Genomic DNA, 19,338 nt, shown 5'->3' with positions numbered 1-19,338 from the left:
AGGACTTCTGGAAGACACTGATTACATTTGACTTCTTTGTTATTTTTGGTTATGTTGCTGCTCCTATCAAGTAGCAGTGAATGAGCAAGCCGTGCTGGCTTTTCCATCTGTATTTTGCACATGAGTCTGACACTGATTAGCTGAGGAAAATGGGGCTTCCAGGTGTCCAGGCCAGATGGATTCCTGGGTTGCCCGTGTTCTGGAAAGGTGACTAGGAGCTTTAAAGCTGTAAGGTCTCTAGCCTTGGGACAGTCCATAGGACAGCATGGTCCTGGAAACAGAGGACTGCTGCTGAGAAAGAAGTCTGATATTTGGGCATAAGCAGATGTAGTCGTTCTTTTTTTCTAAACATTTATTTTCTGAAAAGTGTCGGTTGTCTTACAAATTGTCCTCTGAAATCAGCCAAGAGGAGACAAGTTCATGTCAAGGATGGGGACGATGTGGTTGGCAGTGTAGTGCATTGCTCGTTTGTCAGATTGGACCTGCAAAAGGCAATTTTGCACAAGGAATTTGCGGTTTGGTAAAAACAAAAGAAGTAGATTGCATGAAAGATGAATTTTAACAAGTTTATTTTTACAGATATTGTAGTGATGCTTTGGCTGGTAAAGAAAACCCAGATTTAGCACGTGTCTGCAAGTCACATGGATACTGCAAAAATATAGAAACACAAAAAAAATTACAAACCAAAGTGGCAACATGCTTGAGCAGGATGTGTTGTGTATTTTTGCTTCTTCAAGCTAAATACACACTTTGAGCATTCCCTTATGCTGAGAGGCAGCATGTGGTGAAGGAATGCCCTCCAGAGCACTGGAAGATGATGTATAGTCAAAAAAGAAGTAGCAAACTATTTATAAAATCCTCAGCTTTTCTTGAAGTGTTGGTGAAACTGCAAATTTGCAAGGATTTCCAGAAATGGCATGGTTTTTAGCGCACAATCACCAGCAGAGTGGCAATACTTCAGAAATCGCATATGATGCTCTAGTGAGAGATTTTTTGACTTTCTGGATGACAGTAACTGGAAAAGCTGCCTGTTTCTCGGCTGTGATTAGGTGACAGTCATGCAGGGAATTTTTTTTTATTAAAAAATGCAGTAAATCCTTGCTTCAGGTTGCTGAGGAAAACAGCAGGTCATATCGGTTCAAAGAGAACAGACAATTTCATGGAAGGAAAGCCAGAAGATTCCTAACTACACAGAAACCATCAGCCTAAGGAGGTGCTTGGAGATGAAAACAATTGGAAGGTGGGAGCCTATTAGGAAGAAATATTGTACATGCTTGTCTTGTTTTCATGATAAGCTCAGGTGTTTGCTGAAAAAGCTTTCTGAATGCTGAGTTGTTTGCAACACATTCTCAATATTTCTTATCTCATACTTACAGCATTTGGTGTACTAACACCAGGGGATTCTGCCACCTTTAACAAAGTTAGTGATAATTTGACAAATATTAACAAACTCACAACAGAATATATGAATAATATATATGTGGCTAAGAAGGATCAGAACCAAGGACTTATACGTGACCACAACAGCAGGTTTTCCTGGGTGCTCCCATAATCCTGTGGCACATCACGCTATTAGGCACATCCTAATCAAAGGGGCGTTGCTTAGATGATGGTTCAAAGTAACAGCAATCAAACAAAATGCTACGTGGTCCTTTAGTTTCTACCTTAAAGTCTACAATTATTAATATTATTTGCACAAATTTAAAATTAGGGCAATCATACTCTTGATAGATAAGATGAAGTAATTGGAAACACGACAGAGTCATGATGCAAGGTCCCCTCTTATTGATGAAAACTGTAGACGGTACTGTCTAAAAGCGTGGTGTGTTAAAGGAAGTGATGAATAGCATCCACACACTTTTAAAAACAACTTCAGATATTGAAAGACTTAGAGCCAAAGTGGTATTTAAATCTGTCAGAAAACAGAAAGTAATTTTCACCTCAAAATTGCAAAAAAACATCCTGGCAAAGAGAGATAATAACAGTATATTATCAGGAAAGGACATTCCATAAGCTCAGTGCCCTGGTTTTGTGTGTAATGTATGTCTGCTGCATAGAGTGTGAAGTGTGAATTAACTCACTTTATTTAAAAAACGAAACAAAACCAAAACAAAACCAGAAAAAAAAAAATAATATGTTATTTCCTCTCTCTAGGCACATCAGGCTGCTGAATATGCTTCAGTTTTACAGAGACTTTGCAGGTGGCTTTGAACATTAAAGGATAATGTTGGTGGTGTTGGGGAATTGCGGAGTATCCAACTCTGACAATGCGTTACAAACAGAATATATGATTTTGCAAGCATTTAGTCAAGCTACGGCTTTCTTGGGATGGTGAAAACTACATCAAACTATCATGCAATTTTTATTTTGCCTCTTTTGCAGACTCCAAACTGAAGTGATAAATAGGCAAACATCAAGGTGTTATGTTCAAAAGTGAAGCTAATGACTATTTAATAACTAATCTCAGTATGATATGCTTAAATATAGTTCTAGCACATGAAGTGCTGTAGACTAACATATCACACGAAATAAGGTGTCCTCCAGCACTGCCTTTGATGATAGAAGCTTTCTGAATTTATGTTTGTTGCTTCGATATCTAATTAATGAAAAATTGTAATGCATAGTAAATGTTCATATATATATATCTAGATTCTGGCTTTGGGATTTTAGTAGAGGATCCAGCAAACTTGAGGACCCAGGGGTTTTATCCTGTTGCTGCTGGCTGACTGTACCTGCTGCACCCCAGCTCTGGCCAGCTAGAGAGACATATGGAACAGCAGCCTTGTTAACGTGTCACCAGCTCCTTTAACCTCCTTTCTCCCACCATTTTCTCATGTGTTTTCCTCTCATATCCAGTTTGATCCCTTCCTTTCCCCACATTTGGTCCATGGCCAAATCATAAATTTCATGAATTATCACAATCTCTGCAAAAAAAAAAAAAAAGTTATTAAGTTTTAAATACTACTCAAATTATTCTTGCCCTGCATCCAACAGCAAGACCTCCCCTCTAGGCATTAACTTCCTTTATTTTGCATGGCTTTGTGGGAGAGAGTTTCCTGCTGGCAGTTTTCCACCAAGGATAACAGCTGAATTGTTCCCTTGGGGAGCAGCTGAAGTGTGGGCTCTGTCTCTGCTGGGTGGCTTGCAGGGGGTCCCTGTCCCTTTAATCAAAGAATCTAGCAAATTTAAATAAAAATTTGTGCCAACTTCTTCCAAGCCAGTTTTGACAAACTTAAGACCCCAGCATGAGAAACGTAACTCCTCCATCTGTAATGGACTGTGAATGTGCCAGGGAGATTGATCATTGAACTGGGTAGGCTGGATGCCTTGGATGCAACATCTCTCTGAGGTGTAATTCCCCTTCTGGACTCCAGACAGTAAAATAGGTCTCAAGTTGCAAAGAAATCACAGGATCACTGAATGGTTGGGGCTGGCAGGGCCCCCTGGAGGCCCCTGGTGCCCCCCTGCCCAAGCAGGGACACCCAGAGCAGGCTGCCCAGGCCCACGTCCAGGCGGCTTTTGGAGCTCCCCAAGGAGGAGACCCCACAGCCTCTCTGGGCAGCCTGTGCCAGGGCTAGGTCACCTGCAGAGTACAGTGCTTCATGATGGAAGGGCAAAGTTTCAATTCCACACCCCATCCTGATGTGTGGGGTCCAGGATGTGAAATCTGCACAACTGCACATTTTTGAATACGAAAGGCTTTTTTTTTTTTCTTTTTTTCCCTGCAAAAGTCAGTAGTTGCTCCCATCTTCTCAATTACTATTTCCAGTCTGATTTTATTATGCAACTTGCAGAAGTTTTTGCATCACATTTCCAATTTTAGCTTTTCAATTGGACTTGCAGCTGTATCATGCAGAACACGAGGAATAGTAATTCTGCCATTTTTCTTTGCTTTCCAATGCACACGCTGTTCAGAGCTGCTGTAAACTGACATTACGATAATATTGATTCATTGTGCAAAAAGAAGAGCAATGGAAAACAACTATGAGAACCTCAATCTCTATTAGAGATTGTGTGGAACGAACAAGTATAAAACAGATAAAAGTTAAACTATTTTCCAGTTATATTTGGATGCCTTTCAAGACTAACCAAGTATTAGATGTGCATTCTTCACTCATATTGTATAAGGTTTCTGTGATATGGGATCATTTGAAGAAGCTAGTAAGTGACAGTAATATTAAAAAAATTGCCGTACAAATATCCAGTCAGCCCAGGTGCTGTAAATACATGGGCAAATCAGGAACATTAAGTTGTACATTGTCCTCTGGACTGGTGAATCCACCCTTCTATGCATTCACATTTCCATGCTGAAGATATATTGATGAAGTGTCAGGGGGTCTGCAGAGCTTCAAATAATTGTAAACTGCATGTAAATCATTAAACAAGCATTGAGTTCCTCCAAAACCAAAAACTTTTACAGCATGTCCTGCCATGGGGCATTGACCAAGGCCACAACTCAATGTAGGGAGGGAGGCCAGGGGGTTCCCTGACATCTAGAACTTTCTGATAGCTGGAGAAAGCACCACAGGGAGTCCTCTCTCCCTTTTTGTCCCTTCCTGCCCCTTTCTGATCTGCATTATTGACTGTGCCAGTAACACTTTTACAGCCAGACTTGGACACCAGCATGCAGGTTTGCAGCAGGTTTCCCTGAGAGGCGTTTCCAGGGAAGCCACAGATGCCTGGGAGGAGCACCACATCACCAGCGGGAACAAAGCAAAGAGTGAACTGCACATAGCAGGTAGGGCTGTAAATCCTACAAATAATTACTGAGGGGATTGCCACTGAAGTATGGACAAGCAGTGGTTTGTGAACAGTTTAATCCTCAACTGATGACGATCAGAAGAAAGCTTTCATGCTTAAGAAAATAATTAGAATAAGAAGTAAAATATAGGCAAATGTGGAAATTAAAATTAAATAAGGAAAAAGTGAGGCAAAGTTTAATTATTATTTTAGATTTTTCTAGTCAGCTAGACTTTTCTAGTATCCAAATCAGAGCTAGACTGCCAGATAGCTGGGAGAGCAGAAACTTGTAATTCTGTTACGAGATGACATAAATTTATGACAGGTAGGAGTATAATGAAAATTACAGTCATTTTCCAACACACACATGAGGAATAGGTTCGGCTGATAAAGCAGAGACCAACATCAGTCTAAGATAATTTATTCTTTACTGCTACAAATGCCACTTTCTTGACTGCAGGTATCCATATTGTTCCCAGAAACAGTGGGACTAGCAAAGAGCAACCAAACAGAATAAAAATCCCTATCAATAAAGTGATTAGCTTCATCACATCATGAGATCATATGATGTTCTTCCAGAAAAGGAAGAAAATATGAATAACGTTTTTCCAAGCAAAGAATTTGAGATCTCTCAACTGTATTTTCCAGCCTCTTTCTGTGGGGACTGTTAATCTCTTTGATGTCACTCTTCCCATTACAGCCCCTTTCAAGCTTCAGAAATATTTAATGGCTGAATACCACAGCATCTTTCCAGGAATTTTTTTATTAAATAAATGTGCTGTGACTGAGTTCATTTTCTGTAGGTGTACTTACATAAAAAATTAATAGCAGAAATCTTTTTGAGTCACTCAACTTCAACATCAGTTCAAAATATCCACAGAAAATGCCTTTTTAGATTATAAGAGTTTGCCCATGGTGTTTGGTCTGAAGTATCCTACTCACACAATAAATCAAGAGGAAAAAGCTGTATAGTTTTCCTTATAGGACTGCCCCATGATATCTTCAAATGCATCCAGTCCCCTTACACCTTGTAAAAGCATCAGGGCAGCAGAAAGTCCTACAGTCACATCCAGCCAGAGGAGGGGTTACCTCCACCACCAGCGTCCCATACAAACACCCATGACTCATGCTGGCAGCAAGTGGTATACCTCTTTGTTGCATGCCCTGGATCTGTGGTCCAGGAATTACTTACATGGTATTTAGTAGGTAATTAAATGATGAAATTAAAGTGGCATGGTCCACTGGGCAGCCCTAGGGATGATGTTACCTGAGCCACCTCCCTCCCCTGCAAGGAGAGATCTGGATGCTACAGGGATCAACTACCTGCCTGCAGCACCAAGTGCAGAGAAGTCACTATTAGATGAAGGTGGTGGCTTGGACTCAGGGGCAAATAGGGACAGAGGGAAAGGGAGCCTGAGTAGGGAGGCTGTGTAGGGATCAGGTTGGTGGCACCAAGAAGGCTGTCCTCCAGCAGGACTTGCAATGTGCAGATCTGGTTCTTATTGCTGCCAAGATTCAGCCACCACCAAGTACCTGTTCTCCACAAAGTCCCCAAAAATCTAAATATTGGAGGGTAAGGGGGGTCTGAGTTACCCACTTCACATACAAGTCTATATACTAACAGGCACTCAAAGGCATGTTGGGCAGCCTTACTCCACGAGGAAGTGATTTCACTGGGACTGATTCTCCTTTCATATGAAACATCACAAATCCTCCCCAAAGGTGGAAGTATTTATTTTGAGGCATTACTGTAAGAGTGGTGAAGATAGTCTCAACACAACCAAGGCTTATCCCAGAAGGAAAACACACTGTAGAGAGATTATCAGGTGATGAGCACCAAATGAGAAGGTTGCTGAAGAACTTGTAATTGGATATGAGAAAATGCCTGTTCCCCGTGGTTTCTGCTGAAGCTAAACATAAGCTAGTTCCTCTTGTATTGGCCAGTCTGTGCCTGGGTGATGCTCTAGCACAAATTGAGTTAGAAATGCTATTCACATTTCTTTCCTCCATCTGAATCTGTGCTTCAATTACCTCCCACTTCACTCTTATAATTTGCAACAAATTTGTAGCAGTTCCAAATGATTATGGCCAATTTCCCAGCTGGCAATTTCAATAATAAACAGAATTAGATATTTTATTTACCTCAGTCAGTTTTAGATTTCCCATACATGCTTAAATCTTTGACAACTGTTTCTACACAAGCCTGATTTGAAGGAATGGAAGTGACAGGTGGCAGTAGCAATCATTTCTACTTCTATGAGGTTTCCCGCAGCTCTAAATAGTTTCGATTAATGTCTGTGCTTCTCACTTTCTATCCATCATCACTCATGTATCAGAGAGATCTGACTGTTCAGATAAGTAAACAACTCTTCCCTTCTCAGTCTAGTTCAAGTGTAGATATCTCTTATTTCTAGAATAGTAAAAATAAGTCATTTTATGGACAAGGACATTGGGTTCTTCCTTAGTTTTATGTATGCTGTTCATCCTAACACTAAATGTTTAGTCTTCCTCAGGGACAACTCCCACAAGATCTTCAACAGAAAACATTTTTTAATAAATGTTCTGATAAAACAAAAACAAAACAAAACAAACAAACAAACAAAAAACACAATTTATTTTCCCCCTTCCTCTCCAGGTCACACATACTCCTTACAGAGTGTACCACAGGCAAAATTATTTCAGATGCTGTAGTTGGAAACAGGCTGTATGGTTTTCAAATAACATGCTGAGGTGTTATCATAAAATCCATTCATAAATAGGCAGGAAAACCTACTAAAATGTAGTAGACAACTACTTGGATCTACTGATTTTAAAACTAATCTTTTAGCACAGAATACAGTGTTCCTCGGCTGCACACTTCATGCACTCTGTTTCTCATATTTGACTATCATAAGACCTTGACAAGGTGTTTGGAGACTCTAATCTAATGTACTAAAAATGTTGGTTCTTCTTCAGTGGAAGGATTTCATAATTAGATAGCTTTATAGCATTCAGTGAACCTTATTATGTTCAGAAGAATTCCATATTTTGCTCCAACATCTGCCTCCAGAAATAATAATAATCTGGCAGCTCATGCAGCTTACCACATCTGGTGGGAAGAAGCAGTACCCATTTCGATGGGACTCACAGCTTGTTAACTAGGTTCCCTCTGCAGTCCATCAATTCTGTCCATAAATCTGTAACACCGATATGTCTAGGATGGGATTTATTGTTTTCTGGAGATGCTAATCTCACTCTCTCCCTTTTCCTTCTTTGTTGAGCAGATGGACTAAGGACTAGCTTAAAACACTTAAAATATATATATTATATATATATAATTTGTATTTATATTTATATTATTTATATTTATATAGCAAAGGCTAGGCAAAGTATGTAAATATAAGCTTTTACTTTTCTCACCCATTCTTCAGAAAGCCTGTGATTTCTGTAACCTGGGAGCATCCTTTGACGTTACCAGCTTTTATGTACAATCTTAGACAAAGACGGTAGCTCACCGATATTTCTGGTTTCCCCTAAACCAGTTGGTCTGGGATTCAGCTGTAGTGTAAACCACCTAAATTTGTGTGTCTCTACAGTGGGTTTACATGTGACCATGCTACAATCACAGTGAGGAGAGATCTGGTTCTTGCTGTTGGTGGAGTCGAGACAAACAAGGATGTTTTCCCCAGAAGCACACCCTGAGCTGGTGACAACATACTGTAGCAACTGGCCAAACCTTTTTACTGTTGTTTTCACTCTATAAATCAATTTTAATTTAGAAAGGAAAACAAGCAAAAACAATCTGAGAAAAATATCTAAAACATAGCTGGAAGGGACTTTAATACCAAAAGGCCATGAAAACCTGAGGTTATTTTAAAGGAGGTTCAAAAGAACCATGTGCTATTGTAATAGGTGTAATAAATTTAATAAATTTAACTCACAAGCATTTTAAAGCATTTAGTGTAGAAAGCTGACAAACCTCAATGAAACTAGTGACATATCTGCTAGGAAGAAAGAGCAGATACCTGTGTTACAGGTCCAGGTGGCAGACTGATTCCCAGGCTGGGATGTACCTATAAATACCAGTCTGTCACTGGCAAGCTGCTGGAAGTGGTTGGCACAGCAGATAATATCAAACCAACAGGCTGTGAAGCTTTCATATTGGTCAAGCAAGTGCCAATCTCTGCTGACACCAACAGAGTCTCAGCCCCACTGGAAAGATGTCTCAACCCCATCTTCTCTTCTGCCCGAGATGTGGCTGCTCTGTACAGGCAGGGAGGTGAGATCTGGTTTGCCTGCACCCTGCAGGGCTCACTGTGTGCCAGAGAAGGGAAACTTTTCCAGCAGAATTGGAGAAATCCACTTTGACAAGGTACAAATTCATCTACTTGTCTCTGCCACCGAGCTAACACAGCTGCTGACACAGTAATTGCCTATTGATGATCAGACACACAGCTGAGGTGAGAGTAAAGTCTGTAGAAAAGATTATTTGTCTGGTGGCTGAGACACAAAAGCTCCAGATTTGAGACAACGTGATTAAAATTGAATATTTGTTAGGAGCTGCAGTGACTGCTGCTGAAAAACCCCATCTCACCATTGGATGTCGGAGAGATGCAGCCTGGTATTGACACGTCTCGGCAGTCACTGAGGGCAGGGGTAGGGAGACCTTTGCTCTATTACTCAGTGGGTTTGGACTGAGAAATTCTAGCTACTTGCAATAGTGACTTTCTGTCAATAGATTTTTATACTACTTTTAACAGCTAACTGAGCTAGCTGTAAGAGCTCAGTACCAAACACACCAAGTTGAAGAAGACGGTTCAATAAAATGCCAATGGAAGGTATCTCCAAAAGCCAACCCAAGCCACAGGGAGCATAAAAAAACTCCCAGGATGCCTTCCCTGATGCCAAACTCAGCCCTGATGCCTCAATGAAATGCTTAAAATAAGTGGCATAAATGCACAGTGCAATGCTCTAGTTAAGAAAGGATACAAGAGGCTTGTGCAGCAAAGAATTCCAGCAATATACTGAGCAATTAGTTGGTTGGCCTTTCTGTCTATTTCCTTTCTGAATTTTATGTGTAAAATCTCTAAGAGTTTCCTGGCTGCTGCAATGTCACCATTTCATAGCCACCTTGTCCATCCTCCTCCCTGACCCTTGTCATCTCTATTCAATGCCCACACCTGGCTCCCTCAAAGCTTCATGCATGCACAAACCAGCTACTCCTTGCTACTCAGTCCATTCCTGATTCAGGTAAAGGTCCATTTTTGTTCATTAACCTTACATGTAATACAAGTGATTTTAAACATTCTCCTGGGTATGTATGATAATAGCTTTACTTGAGTAAAGCTCAGCAGCAATTTTGCTTTGTCAACATTGAAAAGGAAAAAAAAATGGTGTAAGTAGATAAATGCTGCTGACTGCCTTACACACTAAAGTTCATACATGATGTTTTCAGTCTATGGTCTAATACATAGTAAATTGTAATTATCTTTCTTTAAATTAATAAAAAAAATAAGGATAACTTCAAAGAAGGAGTGATGGGGCATACCAGCTAAGGACTTAACTCCCAGAAAGTTGTAACTCCTAATTTTTCACTAAAATTCAGCTGTGGAATGAGTTATGGAAGAATAGCATGTTTGAAACTAGGTATAGCCAATTACTTTCATTTCAACAAGATTTCTTGGTTTGCAAGAAATGTCCTAAATCACTACATTATTGCAAAAATCAAGGATTCACTGTTGTGGCAATAACACTTCAAAAATAGCTCCTAGTGGTTTTATTAGTATAGTTTGAACCTGGAATCAAAGTTTTTTGTTATTCATCTTGTCGATAACAATACCTTTTACTTGTATGGAGTGAGATGAACCAAGTCAGACTTTCTATCTCAAAGAAAATGCAGTTAGAAAAGGCAGTTATTGTCAAATTCTACCCATGATCCTCAATGAAAAGCTTCTTTGTAGAGTAAGTGTCACGAGTCGCACATGACTTTTCTTCTCTTTGGAAATGCACATAGTTAGGCAGCAGGACATCCTCATTGTGTTGCAAGCTTTTATCTTCAAAAGATCTTTTCAACATGCTGGTCCTGAAGGCTTTGCTAACAATAGCTGACAAATGTAGACTTGGGCTCCATCACCTTGCAGAAGCTTACTAGAAGAACTGGAAAATTACTGGAAAAATTGTCTTCCACATAAAATTCCAGTTTTCTTCTTGGAAGGTTTTAGATGGTTTTCTTCTATGTCTGGATGCAAAGTTGAAATGTCTATGTTTCCACAGAAAGAAAATTCAAAAACATTTTCATTTGGGCGTAGCATTTGTTTTTGTAACATGAAAACCTTACACTTTGAAAAAGTTGGATCAAAATAGTAACATCTTATATAATATTAAACACAATGTACTTAATATATAAGCACAGAAGTACATAATATTTATAGATAAATACATGTCTATAATATCAAACACAATGTACTTAAAATTATATTTAACTATGTAAGTATATAATATGTACAGATAAATTAACACTAAAGACAAAAATTGATATTGCATTTTGAACAAAAGTAGGGCAAATTATTATATTTCTTTCCCCTCCCCCCTTTTTTTTTTCACATTAAATTACTTCTGCAGAAATGCTTTCACTGTATCAAAACTACATTTTTCTGATAAATATTTTTCCACCAGTACTGTTTAAGTAGCTGTGCTGGTAATAGGAGAGTAGATTATACTGGAGAGAAGCCCACAGTGTAGGTCCTCTTCACACATGTAATCTGCAAAACGATGTCTTGAGGACACTCACTGACAATCTTCCATTTGTTTTTTGCTTTCCTAAAAGTTCCATTCTACCTGGGATTTGTGAGCTCTCTTCATTTAAATAAGATTTTGGTAGTATTTAGTATTGAAACTTCAATGCTTACCTTTGCAATAGTATCTTGACTCCATCTAATGTTCAGAGCCTTATGCACTATCCTCTCAAATTCTGGAAAACAATGAAGCCTAGTTTCAATTTAGTGCAATAAAAAATATTGCTAAAAGTACAATGAAAGCTTTTTTAAAAGAATTACTTCATCACTTTTCATCAGGCTTCATTTTGTTTAATGATTACTTCTTTAATTCTGACCACGTTGATGTAAGTATAAAGATATTGAAATGCTATAGAAGATGTAGAAAACAGTATTTTAAAATTGGTATTTGAATATAACTTAACTGATTCAAAAATGAAGTAAAAATTGACATTTTGCCATTAAGATTTGAAATGGTAGATTTTAAATTTTGTTTGCAAGGGAGTATAAACAAACTATGTAAAAAAAGAATTCTTAAAGAAAAAGTATTCGAGACATTTCTTGGATCTTTTATTCCAACAAATAAGCACACTTTAAATTGTTCTTAGTTGTGGGGAAAGTAACAACATGCATATATAAGCACACTTATGCACGCATATGCATAAAACATATATGTGTATATATGTAAATGCATATCAGCCAACATAAAAGGCTAAACACAACGCTGGGAATGTGACGAGTGAAACCAAACTTCGTAGCAAAGCAAATAGAAAGCAAAAAAATACAAATAAAATATTGCTTTTCACTAATAGCTAAAGGATAGCATCACAGGTTTCTTGAAACCTCCTTAAATTGGATTTTGGTGCCCAAGTCCTACACATTGACTCAACAGTGATCAATTTTCTGTCATCCTGAATTTAACAATTACTCCCACAAATACTGGGAGAGGTCCCATGGCAGCTGGTGGTAGGCTGCAGGGATGCTCATTGCTGGTAAAAAACTGAGGAAAAGAAGGAAAGAGAAATAAGATTATGATTAATATTTGCAGTCTGCATCTCACTCTGCTAAGTAATTCCTAGTAGTCAAATAGATTGTACTATTATCCCTATTTTCTTACTTTCTTACTGTCGTAACAGTGTCAGTCAAAGCATTACTAGGGCAACATTGGTCTCACTGCATTATAATATACAGTCATAAATTGAGACCACAATGCTTCTCCATGACAAGATGACATTTTACTATTGAGTGTAAAACCAATTTAGAATTGAATCTGAAAATAAGCACAAGATTGAAAACGGAAAATGGAATTAGAACGTGCCCTAAGTTAGGACTCCAAGTCACACGTTGTCATAAACAGATCTTGTTTTCATCCTTTAGTTGTAAACTCCAAGCCTCTGTTCCTTACTGGGAATGGGAATGCTCAGTTGTTAACAGGAGAGTTATTCATGGGGACAAATGGGCTGAAGTGGGGCCTGAGGAGAGGAGGAGGGTTTCGCCTTGGGTTATGTCTTATTAAGAAGAGCTTGGAGAGGAGATAGGTATGTAATGCATGGAGAGGGGAAGAGCACACCTGTGAGATCACAAATCGAGCACACCTCTTTTCCAGCCTTCAAGGGCGAGGATGTGCAAACCAGAGAGCTCCCTTTGCAGCTGAGAAGACAATATTTCCAGATTTGAAAAGGAAGGAGGAGGAGAAGAGGAGCAGCTCGACATTTGGGGGAATGACTGGCACAGTTCTCTGCTGCAGGTTTTTCTGAGAAAGACTGACAGGTTTTGCTCTTACAAAACGCAGGCATCGGACTGGATTTATCAGCATAAATAGAATGATGTGGATGTGCCTCGTGTGTTGAGGCATCCTGCACACTGGGCTGAGGATCCAGCAGGAAAACCTTCCTCTCATCACTTATGCGCTGGCATGAAGAGAGCCTGCAGAGTGCAGGGAGATAAGCCTCAGCTGCTCAGCAAATGCACGATGTGCCTCAGCGAGTGCATTATACAAATAAACTGATACTTGATGGGTTTGCAATTTAATTGTGAAAGCTTATGGAGTGGAACACTGTTAACAGCATAAAAGGCATTAGTTGGTGGGCGTCTCTGTGCCGAACCTAGAAAGTAGGCTCAGCAGCTGTCCTCATTTTCTCCTCATTGATTTTTTTCTCCAGTGGTGAATTCAGTCTGTGCTGTGGCACCATGGTTGCCATATACTCCTTGACCTGCTGTGCAATGCCCGTACATCCTCTGAGATGGGGACAAGGCAACCAGGAGCAGCCGTGCACTCGGGGTCCCTCGTGCTGCCCCTGAGCCTGTGCCAAGGGAAGGGCACGCCTGACGGGCACATTGCTCTCCTCCAAGGCAGCTGAGCAATGAAAGCTGGCTGCTTGCAAATAAGAAATGGCCACAGCCACTCAAAATGAATATGAATAACAAGCTCTGAGTTCAGTTGCTTGGCTCACTTCCTGAACCACCTTTCCAAGACTGTTAGATTTACATTAAATTCTTGATATTGGACTAACCATTCCTGAAGCCAGCCCATTTACTATCCAGAGTTATGCTTTTCCTCATCATGCTGAACCTTGATTTTTATTCCCTCCTCAGATTTCTCTTTCTGTAGCCTTCTCCTGACCTTCCAACCTGCCTTTGCCTTCATGCATCAAAACTACCCCACCAAACACAAAGTCAGCTTATGCATTTAGAGTCTAGATTGTTTCCAAACTGCCCCTGCACTTACTGAATGGCAACTATGCATCTTCTCTTTTTTTCCCTCTTTCCATCCACATGACTTCAGAAGTGCTTTCCATTTAGTGAAACGTAAAGAAAACGTAAGGTAATCGCAGGGCATAATTTAGCTTGCCTTTTGGCAGTTTTTCACTCTATCTCAATGCTTTCTGACCTCTAAGGCTGAAGAGGATTTGAGTTAATTTATGGCCACTTTGCTCTGCAGAAGCCTGGAGTGCTCGTACAATCAGTTCTGATGTCTTCAGCGCTGGAGGAAATGGCCTCCAGGTGACAATAACCATTTGAACCACTTTTGGTAGAGCTATGTGAGCACGATTTTTAACACCATCCAGCACCCTGCAGCATTTAATGACTTTGTAAATCAAAGAAGAGTACCCTCAGACTGGTATCCTGTAGAAATGGATGGGAAGCAATACTTTATCTGAATACAGTGCCCCGGTCTAAAAATTGAGGAAAAAAAAAAAAAAAAAAAAGAAATAATAATAATAATTTAGAACTCCAACTAAGTTGTGACACTGATAAATACTGATTAGCTGTTTCTGAACTGTAAGGAAACTATAAGAAACACAAAGAGAAAAGATGTCTTCTGATAATAATCCCGTGACTCTACCAGAGGATTATTTTTCTGCCTCTCATATCATAAAACAAATGCTGGAGGAAGTTGCAACAGTAAAAAAGACAGAAAGATATATTCTGCTGTTTTAATTAAAAATTATTACAAAACTTGGTTTTATTAGTATCAATACAATATCAATCCATAGCTCCTGGGGGAGATATCCTGTATTTCTCATTTATGAAGAAAGAGAGGCATGCGGAAATATATTAAATCAGAGCCAGGAATTTTAAAAGTGTGTAGCTGGTCTTACTTCAAATTAAAAAGCGATGTTATACAAATCATTGCTATTTTTATTGACAAGGCTCTCTAAGCAGCAAAATTATTTATGTGCTTTGCTGTTGCAGAATGCTACCCAGTCATTTTGCACGGTTGAAAATAAAACTCATGCTACAATGTCATATCCAAAATCTGAGCACCATGACAGCTGTCTAGCAGTGGTCATAAATTTTTTGGCCATGTTCTTATAATAAAGAACATCTCTGGCAACTACAGCTAGAAAAATATCTGCTCCCATAAGAAAATATTCTCCCAACCAAAACACTTCTCATCTGTGTTTCTTTTCAGTGCTTCCTCAGCCAAGATGAAGTCTTGTGTTTGTGTTGTTTCAGTTACATTAGTACTCCACGGGTTGTGAATCACCATAAAAAACTGCACTACCCACCCAGCCCTAAAGGACAGAGAGCAGGAACAGATCGTGCCGCCACTGCGTTTCGCCATGGGAGAAAAATCAATACCTGGAAACCATCTGTAAATTTACAGCTAGGAGCTTTCAATATATCATATGGTAGCAAGATGGGATATGCTTTGCTGCTGAGGTATACAAGGCATGTCAGCCTCCACTCTGAAGAATAACCCAGAAGCTGTAAATAAACCTCTTTTCCCAACACCTCTGAAAGGAATAAAGCAGATGCATAGACCTGGTGGCTGTTCCCTCGTCTCCAGTTGTATGCTCAGGCATTTGAACCTGGAGCTTGCTCCTGGTATTTTTCCTCCCCGGTCCAAGGGCATCCTTAATATCACAATAGACAGGAGTCACTTACCCATTGCTGTAGCTCTCTTCAAGACAGCTCTTGATGTATATTTCAATCTAGATGTGTTTATTCCCCAATTCAGCATCAATTTATTATCACCCTTCATACAGACCATGAGACTGCCTACAGTACCTGCAAGCTTGCATTCAGTGCAACACTCAGGTAGATGACTCTGAGCATGCAATAATTTCTTAAAGGAAAAACCACAGCACTAGCTTTGGAGAAGCAGGATATTTGTTTTTCTTAATCAGAACAGAAATTTCTATACTTTTTTTCCAGCTTTATCTTTTTCAGTGCTCAAGCTTAACACAAAGAATAGTGACTACATGACTCACAGGGCTGAATGTCAAAGGCCACAGAGAAGTTTTGGTATGCAAGGCTCTTGGTCCTGCCACTGCAGTATTTCATGCTGACAGAAGCAAAAGAATAACATTATTAGACTGGGGATGAGCCAAGTGTTATCACTTTTACTCCATTTAAGAATTCAGTCATCAGAGGAAAGACAGGTTCAATTGAATAAGAAGTAATGGCTACATTTCCTCTGCTGTTACCTCAGAGCCCCACTCTGTGTGAAAAGGAATGAATTTAAAGAATGAGGAAAAGCCCTTACATGAATATATATGAAACAAGGTACTGCAGGGGTAAGCATACCCTAAGTTCAGGAAAGACCAGAGGGGAAGAACTAATGAGGATAGTTGAAATATTTTAAGGTCTTTCATTCCAAATATCTATATTTTATAATTAGGTTTTAATAATTTTGTACTAAGACATATTCATTAACAAATGCAAGTTTGTTAGCAATGTTTTAATCTATATTTAAGATTATTATTAGAAGGAATTATAAATTGAGGTCTGTATCAATCCTACTACATAAAATAGCTCTCCAGTAGCATAAATGTAAACGAATGCTTCCACACACACACACACAAAAGTAAGAACAATAATACCTAAATTATATTTTGCTGGCACAGATATCAAAATATTTTATGTATTAACTGTATGATGCTCACTTGAATATAAAGCAGGAAGATAATTTATAGGATATTTTCAGAATTGCAGAAGTGCCAGTACCTTTCAGTTGAACTATGGAGAGGAAAGTAACTTAAGAGACAGTGAGAAATCAACATTCTTGGCAGGAACACTGTGTGTCATTGACTATAGGACATCATATCTCTATTAAGATAGACCAAGAGTGTCTGAAGAGAGCTGGCAGCCCAGAACCCATGGGTACAATGTGTTATGCTTCTCATTGAGGAGAAGGAAAATCATGCTCCAAAGGCAGAAGATTAAATGGAGAATTTTTGTGTTTTGAATGCACTCTGAGAACTACCATGGAGAAACATCCTAGAGCAAGTATATCAATAAAGCTTTCTCAAACCAGTCAATTACAATACCAGGTTTGAGCATTATCTTTGAAAAGTTCCCTGGGAGTCCAAGTGAGTGGGGATATGGCAAAGACCAAGATGGAAAATTGCATTTTTTAGTAAAGAGATTAATATTCACAAGGAAACTAAACCACAGCATTTGCCAGCTACGCTTACTATGCTTCAGTGTTTTTCTTGGTGAAGTGTTAGGATTTGGCCCTGGTTCAGCTGAAATCAGGAGCAATAGTCTCTGAAGGGAATGGAGTGAGGGCCATGGAGTGGGACAGGCACGGACAGAAAAAATATTAAGAAAGTTTCATGCTTCCTTAGGACTTATTACATTTTTTTATTATTATTTATTGTATTTTTGTGTGTGTGTAGCCTGATTTGTCTACATGTACTTCCAAATACGGAAATATTTTTTCTTTAACTGTTTCATGTATCTCTATATTTTCTTTTTGTATATTGCACTTAAGGCCAGATTCTGCCCCTCTATCCACATTAGCAGGTAACTTTGATTCAGTGCATGAGCAAGCCCATACAAATCAATGACCATGGGTTTAATGCAGGTGTTTGCAGTATGGAACAACTCACCGCTCCTAATGGAGCAACTGTTGGGATCCATGGGGGAAATGTTTAATTTTTCCTTGGTAATGGAAGTTAAGACATCAATGGAAACAACTAACTTTGGTGAAAATTCAATCTCTCCCTCACCCAAAATGCTTGGTACTCAGACTCCTGAAGTGTGATCTTTTATTTTTTCTCTACTGGGGGTGTTCTCCTGGGCAGAAAAATGACAGATACTGAAGTCGTCAGTATTAAAGCTGTTGAGAAAGGTGCTCAGAAAATGTTTAAAAAAGAAGTGAGGAGATACTTGTATGCCATTGCTGAGCTCAACTTGTGTGTTATAATCTTGTGAACAGCTGGCTTTTTAGTAGGACTGTAAAATAGAGCTTCCACTCCACAATATCACAAAATGCAGTTTTCCAGAAGAGTATCAATACAACAAAGGTAAAGTGGGTGAGATGAGAGCTTTGATGTTTTTAACAGGAAGAGAACTCATTTCTTTTTTCATTATTTTTTTTTTCTCCCAATTCTCCCTAGCTAATTTTACTTGGCATGTTTGAAGGTATGAATGTGCATGCATTCCTTCATAATTAAATGCTTCTTTGCAATTAGCACAGCTAAATGCAGCATCACTGGTTGTGATCCACAGATTCAGGAGGGATCAGGCTGCTGCTGGCCCTGATCAGTCAGAGGCAAAGAAATGAAAGCACGAGCAGCTATGGCCACAGTGCAATGGGTGTCTGTGGGACACCAAATGAATAAAGTAAATGAATGAAGTAAAGGAATAAAGCAAAAATGTAACACAACATGCTGTGAGGAGATGCAACAATTGCCCATGATAATCTGGGCTGAGAGATAAAATAAGAAAATAAGAAAACCTTGAAATAAAACATTTTCTAATGGTCAGGAAACAACTGAAAAATAGCACTCAGCACTCATTGAACAGCACCTAGAATACTTCAGTTTTGGGCCCCAGTCCGAATTCCTGCTTTGAACATGAGACCTTCCGACATCCCTGCCAAACGTGAAAGATTTAATGGTTCTTTAGTGGTGGGTTATGACAATGTTAAGACCATGACCAAGTTCAGATATATCCCCAAAGAGAAGGCATTGGATTTTAAAGGAAGTGTAGCACTGTTTTTGTAACAGTCAATAAGGAGACCAATAATTGCCCTGAGATTTACTATAATTTATTTGGAAAAAGGTTTTCACTTGCTTCTGGTTGACTTGCAGATATAGGAGAGCATTCAAAAGGAACAGATCAGAAAAAACATTGCTGTCATGGCTTCAAAGAATGTTGTTTTTTTTTTTTTTTTTTTTTCCCTAGGGGTCTGCAGACACAAAGTGACAACGGGGCTTCGGCACTCCAGTGGGATGGCAAAAAGTTAGCCGTGGTAATTCACTCGATTCTGACGGCAAATTAAATAATCCTGTCATTTGTAAGCCATAGCTAAAATATAAAGCCTTTTTTTTTTTTTCCCCTAACGAAGATAGATTCCCTAGAGTAAATAGGCTCATCTCTCAAGAGAGGA

At 39.1% G+C, this 19,338-nt stretch overlaps 1 long non-coding RNA gene across 1 annotated transcript; it reads right to left on the bottom strand.

Moving 5' to 3' along the window:
* Positions 1-552: 552 nt before the first annotated feature.
* On the bottom strand, positions 553-11,735 carry LOC137851500 (uncharacterized). The gene is made up of 2 exons (XR_011093246.1): positions 11,628-11,735; positions 553-10,978 (listed from the first exon to the last, which is right to left on the bottom strand). It is a non-coding gene; the product is annotated as an uncharacterized lncRNA (long non-coding RNA).
* Positions 11,736-19,338: the final 7,603 nt, after the last annotated feature.

The sequence above is a fragment of the Anas acuta genome, chromosome 1 (assembly GCF_963932015.1).
Source record: "Anas acuta chromosome 1, bAnaAcu1.1, whole genome shotgun sequence".
Classification (NCBI taxonomy): domain Eukaryota; kingdom Metazoa; phylum Chordata; class Aves; order Anseriformes; family Anatidae; genus Anas; species Anas acuta.
Note: the sequence above shows the minus strand (reverse complement) of the source record. Positions and strands in the feature narration are given on the sequence as shown.